This window comes from Marmota marmota, unplaced genomic scaffold (genome assembly GCF_001458135.2).
Source record: "Marmota marmota marmota unplaced genomic scaffold, marMar, whole genome shotgun sequence".
In the NCBI taxonomy this organism is placed as follows: domain Eukaryota; kingdom Metazoa; phylum Chordata; class Mammalia; order Rodentia; family Sciuridae; genus Marmota; species Marmota marmota.
The window spans coordinates 301,852-313,800 of NW_025999915.1; the positions used below are offsets into that span (position 1 = coordinate 301,852).

An 11,949-nucleotide genomic window follows, 5' to 3' on the forward strand; every position below is an offset into this window, starting at 1 on the left:
GGGGGGGGGGGGTGGTGGATATGTGGCTCTATGGTTAAGTGCACCTGAGATCAATCCCTGGTACCAAAATAAACAATTATAAAAACCTAGATTCTGGTTTTAAATTTGGTGGCTTAAATTTTTATTTTTGAAAGTCCTGCAAATAATTTATCTTAATTATAGCCAGCATAATTACATGTACATTTCGTTTATAACATTTGTCCTTCAGAAACCTGCAACCTGCTTAGGCAATCTGCAGTTTGTTTACACCTTTAGCTTTTGAGCTTTTGGCCTTATTTTTCTTCCCATTTGGAAACAATCCAGTCATTTTACTTTAGGACAAAAATCATACTTTATTATACACAATCCTGCTTCATTCATAAACATTCTCTAAAAGATATATCCTCATCCTGGTAACTTTCTTTGTATCTTTTCCCCTTACATTTTGTTTGAAGTAAAAGGTTGTTCTGACTTGTTTCTCTCTTACATGTAAATTTACATTTTGAAACAATCCATTTAAGATTTAGACAAATCACTCTTTTCTAACAAAATACTACACTTTCCAGTATTTTCATCAAAATGCAGCTTAAAGTCTTTGTCTTTTTTTTTTCTTTCTGTATAGAATTGCACTTTAACAGACTTTTTCTTTTTAATATTTATCTTTTAGGTGTAGATGGACACAACACAATGCCTTTATTTTTTTTATGAGATCCCCGGGTCTCGCCTGTGCTAAGGGAGCACTTTACCGCTGAGCCACAATCCCAGCCCTAGAATTGCACTTTAATACATGTTAATTAGAACGTAAACTCTTAGAAACCTTTTTGTTGGTTTCAGTACCAGGGATTGAACCCAGGGATGTTCAACCACTGAGCCAAACATCCCCAACCCTTTTTTATATTTTATTTAGAGACAATGTCTCACTAAATTGTTTAAGGCCTAACTAAATTGCTGAGGCTGGGCTTTGAACTTGAGATCCTCCTGGCTCAGCTTTCTGAGCTGCTGGGATTACAGGTGGGCACCACTGCCGCTGGAGAATCCTTATTTTTAAGTAAAGATCCAAGGAAAAGCGATGTAAGTTATTTTCCTGTATACCAACAGTTTTTAAAAATACATTTAATTAATAGATAGAATCTTGTTTTAACTTTCGGAATCCAAGACCGCTTGAATTTATATTTAGCAATTGATTTTTCAGCATTGTAATATATAAATGACTCAGATGTTTTATCTCCATATACATAAACATTTATCCCCTATATTTACCTAATTCACACTTTTAGATTTCCCATGAAAACCAAGATAGACAAGCATAGTAAATGCCTTATTTATTTGTTAAACCTAAACATTGATAATGTCTTTAAAACATAGAAAGCAATGGACATTGCATCTTAAACACCTAACAAATCAATATAATCCTGAGTGGCCAGCAACCTAGGCAAAAAAAAAAAAAAAAAAAAAAAATTGTTAACAATTTTAGAGATCTTTAATTTTATCTTACCAACAAATTTAAATTAACATTTGTGAGATATATTACATTAAATTCTACTTATAAGAAAGAGTAAAAAGGTAATATTAATTTACAAAATGAGAGTTGAATACAAGTTATATTCATGAAAAACTGAACCAAGCCAAGGTCATCTGTTTATATGACTGTTGTTGTTTGAATCTGGAATGTCCCCCAAAATCTTATGTGTTGAAGGCTTGATCCCGAATGAGCAATGTCCAGAGGTCAGGTTTTGGGGAAGTGATTGGATCATAGTGGTTCTGACCTTATCAGTGGATTAATCCATTGAAAGGATTAATGGTGTGAATTAACTACTGAGAGGAAGTAGAAACTATAGGCAAGTGGGGGAAGGTTAGAGTTCACTGGGGATGTGTCTCTTATCCCTAGTTCCCCCCTACCCCGTCCCCAACTCTCTCCTTCCTGGCTGCCATGAGCTGAGATCTTTCTTCTGCCATGCCTTTCTTTCTTTTTGTTCTAATTAGTTATACATGACAGCAGAATGCATTTCAACTCATAGTACACAAATGGAGCACAACTTCTCATATCTCCAGCTGTACATCATGCAGAGTCACACAATTTGTGCAATACTACATGTACATAAGGTAATAATGATCATCTCATTCCACCATCCTTCCCACCCTCAAACGCCCCCCTTCCCTGCCCCCCCAATCCAAATTCCTCCATTCTTCCCTAGCACCCCACACACATCCTAGCCAACACTTACTGTGGCTTGTATTCTTGAAAATTGCCATTCTGACTGGAGTGAGATGAAGTCTTAGAGTAGTTTTGATTGCATTTCTCTAATTGCTAGTGACGTTGAACATTTTTTTTCATATATTTATTGATCGATTGTGTAAAATCTGTGAAGTGTCTGTTGAGTTCCTTAGCCCATTTATTTATTGGATTATTTGGATTTTAGGTGTTAAGTTTTTGAGTTCTTCATATATCCTGGAGATTAGTGCTCTGATGTGTGTGTGGAAAAGATTTTTCTCCCATTCTGTAGGCTCTGTCTTCTTGCTATTGTGTCCTTTGCTATGAAGAAGCTTTTTAGTTTGAATCTATCCCATTTATTGATTCTTGATTTTACTTATTGAGCTTTAGGAGTCTTGTGAAGAAAGTCAGTTCCTAAGCCAACATGGTGAAATTTGGGCCTACTTTTTCTTCTATTACATGCTGCGTTTCTGTTCTAGTTTGAGTTGATTTTTGTGCAGGGTGAGAGATAGAGGTTTGGGGGATTTTTTTTAATTGCTTTTATTTTTTAAATACATGCCAGTGTTCTATATATTACACATATAGAACACAATTTTTCATATCTCTGTATATAAAGTATGTTCACACCACTTCATGTTTTCATACATGTACTTTGGATAATGATGTCCATCACATTCCACCATCATTGCTAATCCCCTGCCCCCTCCCTTCCCCTTCCACCCCTCTGCCCTATTGAGACAAATAGAGGTTTTATTTAATTTTGCTACATATGAATTTTCAGTTTTCCCAGAACCATATGTTGAAATGTTTTAACTTAGGCATGCTGGTCAAAAAAAAAAAAAATATCTACTTAAGGGGCTGGGGATATAGTTCTGTTGGTAGAGTGCCTGCCTTGCATGCATAAGGCCTTGGGATCAATCCCCAGCACCACACACACACACATACATATACACACACAAAGAATATCTACTTAAGTGCACATAACTCAAAAGTGAATTTATCATAAGAAGTGCCATAAGATATGAAGGTAAACTCAATAAAGAATAATTACAAAATTTCTGCCAAAAATGAATATAAAAATTTCTGCCAATAAATATAAAAATTTTTGTCCAAAATGAAGCAGCTAGGGAAATCCTAGCCCTAAGAATTCCAGGGGCAGTTTATGTTGGTGAATGCTGGATTCAGATGTGTTCAATGTTATCTCCAGAACTCATTTTGTGAGAGGGCTTTCTGATGACTGGAGCAAGAGTCAGTGAAATAATAGGACTGTCCCTGCAGTCATCAAATTCATATCTTAGCCCCTACGAAAAACACAGAAACAAACTAATAGACAAAAAACACATAAAACAACTACATTAAGCCAGAATGCACTTCCAGATCATATCAGGGCCAGACAAGATACCCCAATATCCCAAAGAGTGTGATAGCCCTTAAGGTAGGGTGCGGCCTGGGTCTTCAGTCCTAAGACCCCCAAAAGAATTTCTTCTACCCAGGTACTTAATGTGGGCTCGGATCTCAAAGATACCCACTCAGAGACATCCTTCTGTCTGCCTTTATTTTATCAAAAAAGGGTTAAGACAAAGAGACCTAGAACTTGAGAACTGTCTGCCCAGAGTGTGAGGAGAAAAACAACAGAAGAGAATGTTCTTAGAAGACCATGGCCAAGGGCCAGAGGGAGCCAGGGTTGGACTCAGAAGAGTGCACAGGAAGAGAGGCTCTGAAGAAAGTAAATGGACATGAACCACCACTTACCAGAAGCTGCAGTTAAGACAGAGACCAGTAGATAAAGGTGATGGGTCTCCCCAGCTGGTTCCCCTGAGGGAAGGAAGATCTTTAATGAAAGGGACAAAGTTTGGGGAGCAAAAGGAGAAAGTAGAGTCAGTAAAAGGGAGGGATGACTTTACTGGTTTAGGAACCAGTTGCTGAGAAGAGTAAAAGGAAAAGACAGAGCCCAGAGACTAGGGTGTTAGGTAGCTAGTCAGCCATGATGGGTGAGCAGGGCCGGGACAAGGAAGAGAGACTGAAAGTCACAGGAGCCTTATCTGACAGACAGGCACCTGGAAGATGGAGGCTTGGTAAGTTACAGGATGGTGGCACATGCCTGTAATCCCAGTAGCTCAGGAGTCTAAGGCAGGGGGATCCCAGATTCAAGGCCAGTCTCAGCAACTTAGCGAGGCCCTAAGCAACTTAGCAAAACCCCGTCTCAAGAGCTGTGGACGTGGCTGAGTGATAAAGTGTCCCTGGGTTCAATCCCCAGGATCTTCCCTGCCAACAAAAACCCCTTTCGCAACCATAATTAATTACATCCCCTTAAAGAAAAACTTGCTTCAAGATCATGTCACACCCTACAAGTGACCTGGATCTTCCCCTTTTCACCAAAACTACCTCCACCACTTCTTGTGACCTGGACAACCCAGGTTTGCTGAGGGCTATTCAAAGGGTAATAAACAGATAAAAGAAGCATGAGAAATGGAGTCAAGAACAATGGGACCCCAAAATTCTTAAAAACCCCCTTTCTGAGAGGACCCACTCTCTCCCTCCACAGTGTCGTCTTTTCCCTTTTCCTGTCTCTTCAATAAACTCAGCCTGCAACTCTGAGTGGGATGTCTGGGATCTTTCTGGCGTGATCACATGAACTGGTGAGAAAAATGGCTGCCTCAGCTCCAAGGCTGGTGTTTGCCCTGTAATCAACAGCACCAGCAGCTGGCACAGAGGAAGAGGAGCATTTGAATTAAAGCTGGTGGACCTCAGTGAAGGTCACCTCTTATTGCCATGCCAACAGTCACCCAGTGGCAGTGGAAGGCATAGACACCAAAGTGAGTGGGACACAGGCATGGGAAGAGACACATAGAAAACCCAGGAAACTTGGCTGTGAAGAATGAGAGCCAGACTGCCACCCAAAGCTGGAGGTGGGCTGGAAAGAGGATTGTGTTTTAAGGACACAACAGAGTTGAGCATGTCATTTGTCTTGTCAATACTGACAATCAGAAATAACTAGCAGAATACTGGGAAATGAGGAAGTTGTCTGATTTAAAGGAGAATCTACTGAAAATAGTTGCTTTATCAAGAGTACAATGGTGAAGCAAAGCAATGCTGCTTATTTCTATCCTGACAAGTTTTTGTTATTATATTTTTATTTTTGGAGATAGTATGCTAGGCAAGTGCTGTACCTCTAAGTTACACCTCCAGCCCCCTCACCTTCAACTTATTTTATATCACCTTTAATCCAATGGCTTCAATCATCTTTCCCCACACCTTAACTCATCTTGCTTTTCCATCCCACAATAAAAACCATCCTCAGGGAAGCATATTTGAGGCTTGGTCTTCTGGTCCATGCTCAGCCACTTTGGGAATAAACTCTGTTTCTTTTGCAAAACTCATTTTGCCAGTGACCAGGCATTCTGTGCTGCAGACCAAAGAGGCCTGGTTCCACAGCAGGCCCTCAGTGCCTGACCCTCAGTGCCCTACTTTCTCTCTCTCTCTCTCTCTCTCTCTCTCTCTCTCTCTTTTTTTCCCATAACAAGAGACGCTCATCTTCTTATCTGGGCTAGAATTACTGGGTGATCCATTTCAAAATGCAAATGGACACCCAAGTGAGCCAGTGCCCACTATGTCAGGAGAGGACAGGTTAGCTTTGCCCTACAGGACAAGGCAGCTTTGCTGAAGGGAACTGGAAAATTTTACTAAGGAGCTCAAGAATACTGCTTGTAAATGCCAATTTAGAGAGACTTAACATGAGCTGGGAATGGTGGCACATATCTGTAATCCCAGCCATTCAGGAAGCTGAGGCAGGAGGATTGCCAAGTTTAAGGTCAGCCTCAGCAATTTAGCATTGCACTAAGTACTCATCAAGACCCCCTCTCAAAATTATAAATAAAAAGGGCTGGGAGTGTAGCTGAGTGACAAACTGCCTCTGGAATCAACTCCCTGAACTAAAAGACAGTAGACTGAGAGTGAGAGAGAAACCTAGCATGTTTGACCAGAATAGTCCTGACCAGGGCCCTGTGACAATCAAATTCCTAAAACTAAAAATAAAGGAAACAAAACCTGTTGAGAATAGGTTCAAAGATGATGAGGCTAATTTCAGTTTTCCTGTGGTTGGAGCCATGGAGCACCAAGCCCCTCCAGACCCTGCTACCCTGGCACTGAGGGTACTCTGGGAGACAGAGGCTAATATTGAAACTTGCATTATAGTAAGGAGGTCTTTGTCAAACTAGGTGGCCCAATAGGGTCCCTCCTTGGATCAAACTCAATGCTGCCCTTGACAGAATCTCCTTGAACATGGTGTTGGATTTGACACAAAAGGCAAACAGTTTAATTTCAAATTGCAGGCTTGGGCATTCGAATGACAACAGAATGGGGCACAAGATAAACATGTTCATTATTCCTCTTTGGTGAAAGATGGTCAGAAAATTTGCATCCTTTTAAACAATGATGGGCGATCATTTTCTTGATATCTACCTATTTTAGTCCATTTTCTGTTGTTTGAACTGAATAGCTGAGTCAGGGATTTTTATAAAGAATAGGAGTTTACTTAGCTCATGGTTCTAGAGCTTGAGAGGTACAAAGTAGAGGGGCTGTATCCAGTGATGGTCTTCTTGCTAGTGGGGACTCTCTGCAGAATCCTGATGAGGATGTGTAGGGGGCACATACAAGAGACACAGCCAAACTGGCTTTTATAACAGATCCATTAATCCATGAATGGATTAATCCATTTATGGCAGACCCAGTCACCTCTTGAGGGTCCCACCTCTTCATATCTGACACTGGGGATGAAGTTCAGCATGGGTTTTGGTAGGGACAATCAAAGCACAGCAACACCCTACCCTGATGTAGTAGAATCCCAGTCCCTCAGCTCCTGTGACAACATAGCTAGGGTCCAGTGAGGGTTCCATTGTCAAGTAACCACTGTGGCTTCCACTCTGATCTCTCAGTACGCTGACCCTTTTGTTTCCCAAGGCTATGATCGCTTCCAAAAGCAATACAAGATTAGAAGGACTGGGGGAATTCTTATCCTCTGAGTTATCAAGTAATCTGAGACACAGTCCTTTAGTTCACTTGCAGTGTTGTTCTTTGGATAACTTGATGTTTTCTCAATGACTTTTATAACTTTATTATATAAACGAGTTTGTATTGCTGAAGTGATATCTGTGACTCATTGAATGTGGTGTGACTGTTTCATTCATTCCACAGACTTTTATTGAGCATTTAATATATAGATCAGGAGCTACAGTTAGCGGCTGGCCCTAGAAAGGGAGAAGACACAGTCGCTGACCTGAAGATATCAGACAGATGTGCAAACAGATGAAATAGAACTACCATAATGGTGCTGAGTATAAGGGGCAAGAACAAATTAAAGGAGCAACAATAATGCCAATTGGGGGGGAACCAGAGACCTTAACCAGAGTTGAGAACTGAAAAATGAGGATGAGCTGACCAGGTAACACATAGGAGGCTGGTATTGCAATCTAGGAGACTGGAAAACAGTCCAACATATCTTGTATTTGAGGACACAAATAACTTATTATATCATTAAATGTGAAGTGGTTTAAACCTACATCTACAAAGGGCCTTATATTCAATAAATCATACCAATGCGTGTGTGGATGTTGTTGCAGGGACAGCTGAATCAGATGCTGAAATCCTCCAGTAATAGTCTTGAAATGACCAGGTTTGCGGGACAATGAGGGTGGAGGTTGCTGTTGCTTGGTGGCCTGGGAGAGGCCCAAGAGCAGGGAAGTGGACTTAGGCCTCCCCAACCCTGTATTGGAGGGAACAGAATGTGTGACTTCTGCTGAGTGACTTCTGCAGGGGAAATGGGATTCCAGAGAGAGGATACAGTACTCCAGGAAAACCAGGGGGAGTTAACAGGGGGAGTTAAAGGGCTGAGTAAGAGCTGAGTCACTGGGCACGGGCCTGGGAAGGGCTTATGTCGCCCTGGGTTGCCGGGTCAGACCCAGAGAGAACAGGGCTTCAACCCACTGAAAGCCACAGACACCTCCCAATGGGTCTAAGCCCTGCGGGAACCCAGGTCAACTCCTGACCCCCGCCTACCCAGGGTGCAAGAGCTGGGAAGAGACCCCAGGGTCCTTTGGCCACAGCCCAATCCCAGAGGACGACTCTACCTCTGCTTTGTGTCCTGGCACCAGCTGCGTGCCCATGCCCAGCCTGGCAGGAGCCCGACCCTCAGCGCCCTACCTTTGGCATCTCAGGTGCGCTCGGGTGCTAGGCGAGGAGTCCTAGTCCGAGGAGGGTGCCACCGAGTCCTCCTCCAGTGCGTCTGAGTCCCAGCTCCTCATGCTGTGAAGAGCCAGGGAGGACCCGGCTGGGGACCAAGGCAGACAGAGCTGGGGATTTGGGGATCATAGGGCTAAGGCCCTGGTGCTGGGGCTAAGGGGTGGAGATCGGGGCACGGATGGCAGGGGTGTATGAGGCTGGGCCCTAAGGATTGGGGCCAGGAAGGATGGCCAGAGGCACAAAAGGTCTGAGGCCCTGTGGGATGGGCCCAGGAGCTCTTGGGGTTGAGGCTCAGAGGAACGCAGCTGGGGACAGGGTCAGGAAGAGCTGGAGTCCAGGGATCCAGGAGCTGTGGGAAGATGGCCTAAGAAAAGGATCACTTGGGAGGATGAATCACCTGGGGCCCAGGGTGGGCATAGAAGAGGGTCAAGTGAGACACTCTGTATACCCTGTGGTGGCCCATCTGCTAGTTTCTGTCTCAGCGCCATTTCCTTAAAAGCACCAGCCGCCTAGGCAGTTTTATCTATCCATTCTCAGATTAGACGGTGATTTCCAGGACAAGGTGCCAAGTTTGCTAGCATCCCCCACCACTGCAGCAGTGCCAGAGGCACCAAGTATCCAGGAGAAGGCTGGGAGGAAGGTCAAGTTCAGGAAGCTGGAAAATCCTGGCCTGGCCTCAGGGTGGGAAGCCAATGCACAGGGCCCCCCACCCCAGCCCTCCTGGGGCCAAGGTGCTGGCATTGGCTGTGCCCGAGGTCCCACAGGCAGAGAAACTTCACATGGCATCTGCTGGTCCATTCCAATTTGCCCTTTCAGATCATTGCTAAAAACCCTTGATTTTGCTAAGGCACTACCCGCAGACCAGTCAGAGCCACAAGTAACACTAACATTGGGTACCATGTTTAGTCTGTGCTTGCGGAAGGCATTCTTAAGGCAGGCTCTCAATCGTCACTCCAATTTTTTATTAAATAATTAAGATCTTCCCTCCACCTTAGACCATTTTTACAGCAGTTTCCAAAATAACACAAGATAAAAATAATCAAACTTCAACAGGAAAGTTTCCAGTATCAGATCAGATCTTTAAAATGCTGTATGCATTTTGCAGTTTTGCTAGTCAGTCACTTTAGTATACTCTTCTCAAAGTGTGCCAAATAAATATGGTAAAGCTTTGCTCTTCACCTTGGTTGGAGAAACAGACCTCACATTTCTGATCTTCCTGTCTGGCTGCTGAGGTCTCTACCTGGTGGAGGTGTTCCTGCACCCGCTGTCTGACAGGGTCACAGCGTGGGGGATGCTGTGGCAAGGCCGCACCATCTGGAAACCGGAATCATTAGGAATGTTAAGTGTTTTGTTTGTGATACTCATGATATGGATAACAGGGCATATGTCAATCATTAATAAAAGTACATATTGCCTGAGATTGCAGGAAAATTCCCAGAATGAGACTAAGGATACAATTGAGATATGCCATGAGGCACGTTTCAGTGTCTCTCAGGATACAAACAATGGTTTTATTCCTCAAGCCTAAGCAACAAGAAATATTTATCTCATGGTTAACAATTTACACTAGCCCCACCCCCCCAACCCCATCCTAAAGCCACAACCTGTACAATAGCCTAGCTACAGAAAAACAATTGCTGTGCCAACAGTACAAGGACCGCCGTATATAGCTTATGGTATCCCCTCGAGGACAAGAGGCTAATAAAAATACATTCCCCAACCAATATACCCTCCTTTGCTTTATGCAGAAACTTATGATGAAAATAGAAAACACATAGTTAATATAAATGACAAATGGGTTGAGGTGTAAAGCCTGCCTTTAGTTAAAGATTACAAAGACATGTGAAATGGTGTGCTTTGACCAAGGATCAGGGAAGTTCTTTTAGAAAGCAGTTGAATAGGTCATATGAAAAAAGGAAATTACCTTGGAAATTAAAATAGAATAATGTAAAATTAACATAGATATATTTTAGAGGCACTTCAGAGTAGTAGGCTTTTAAATAATAGATTTTCACTATTTTAAGTGTATTTAGTTTAGAAGTAAGAAAGCTTACCAATAATTGTAAGTATGCTTTAAAGTTAAAGGTTAATGAAATAATTATAGGTATGCTTTAAAGTTAGAAGTGAATAATAAGTCAGGAGTCATTTTATAGTCTAGTTGCATTGCCTAGCACCTAGTGATTGAGGTGAAAACCTAAAAGCTTAATCATGATTGACTAAGGTTACAGAAAAATATTTTGAACAATGTACTCAAAATCTTAGGTAATCAATGTATGTCAGAAAAGTTGTAATTCTTGAAAATTATGTAAATCAAAAAAGTTTTGGGCTTTGAAGTTATCCATTAACTACCTGAAAAAACACCCGTAAAACAGGTATAAAAATAAAGGGCCCTCCTGGGGCAGGGAGATGTCTTCTGGAGGTTGCTCATAACTTGCAACCTGTCGTCCCGACTCTTCTTCTTTCGCCAGATGCCACTCCTCCTTCAGGACCACCCTGGACCCTCGCCGGGGCTGGACCTCAGCATCTACCTAAGCACTCTGGGTGATTACATGACCTGAGGGCCCCAGGGAATGATGGAACTGGCCCAAGGTTTTCCTGGAGCTCTCTCCATCTTTTATAGCAGTATTCTGTGAATGTTTGGATCAGTCATAGAGTTGAATTGATCCCAGCTTTCCATTTAAGACAGACAGACAAATAAACCCCATTTATTTATTTATTTATTTATTTATGTATGTATGTATGTATGTATTTATTTATTTATTTATTTATTTTGAGCACCCTTAGGTGCACAGCAAAATGAGAAGGTAGAGATTTCCCACATCCCTTTTGTCCCTCCCCCACTGCCAACATGCCCCACCCCAGAGTGGTACATCATTGTTAAAGTGGATGAACCTTCATTGACACTTCATTGTCAGCCACAGTTCGTAGCAGCTTTCTGTCTTTTTAGTACTTGCTGGGAGGTTTTCTGGCCCACCAGAGCTTCCCTTCTTTTTTCCAGTGGAATTAGCTTTCATGTATGTTTTGAAATGTTTTGTTTCAAGGGATGTGGATGTGCTTCACACAAGTTCTATCACCATCCTGCAACAGAATGATTCCACAAGGTTCGTAATTCCATAAATGTGAGCCTCTTCTCTTCCACACGGATCTCAGCACGGAGGACTGCTCTACATACACTTTAAAAGTGTTGCAAACACTATATGTGTCCTTGTAATGAAGCCAAGAAATCCAGACTTACAGAAAGAGTGAAATTTCCCTCTCCTTTCTCCCCCAGACACCCGAGTGTACATTAAGATATGTATTTGTAGAAACATCTACATCTGTATGATATTTTATAAAAATAAAACTAGACTATTTTTAAAGAAGAGTTGGAAACAAAAACAAAAACAACCCCAGTAGCAAGTGAGATCCCTTCTGACACAACCCTGAAATAGTTTTACTTTCCACTGACAACAAATGAGTTTACAAGAGAATGATTATCATCCACTGTGACCCTCAAAAAAAAAAAAAAAAAAAAAAAAAAA

General features: G+C 42.1%; 1 protein-coding gene and 2 long non-coding RNA genes across 3 annotated transcripts in view; all 3 read right to left on the reverse strand.

Annotated features, from left to right (window-relative positions):
• LOC107160995 (serpin B6-like) overlaps positions 1-11,949 on the reverse strand; it is a 137,415-nt gene that overhangs the window by 29,472 nt on the left and 95,994 nt on the right. The window lies entirely within an intron of this gene.
• The window catches only part of LOC125615731, a 34,132-nt gene that overhangs the window by 2,290 nt on the left and 19,893 nt on the right, over positions 1-11,949 (reverse strand). The gene's annotated exons all lie outside the window — the stretch shown is intronic.
• Positions 5,723-11,949, reverse strand: part of LOC125615729 — a 25,583-nt gene continuing 19,356 nt past the window's right edge. Inside the window, exons 2-3 of the long non-coding RNA XR_007346314.1 lie at positions 8,390-9,742; positions 5,723-7,952 (exon numbers count right to left, since the gene is read on the reverse strand). This is a non-coding gene — a long non-coding RNA (uncharacterized LOC125615729). The remainder of the gene's footprint in view (positions 7,953-8,389; positions 9,743-11,949) is intronic.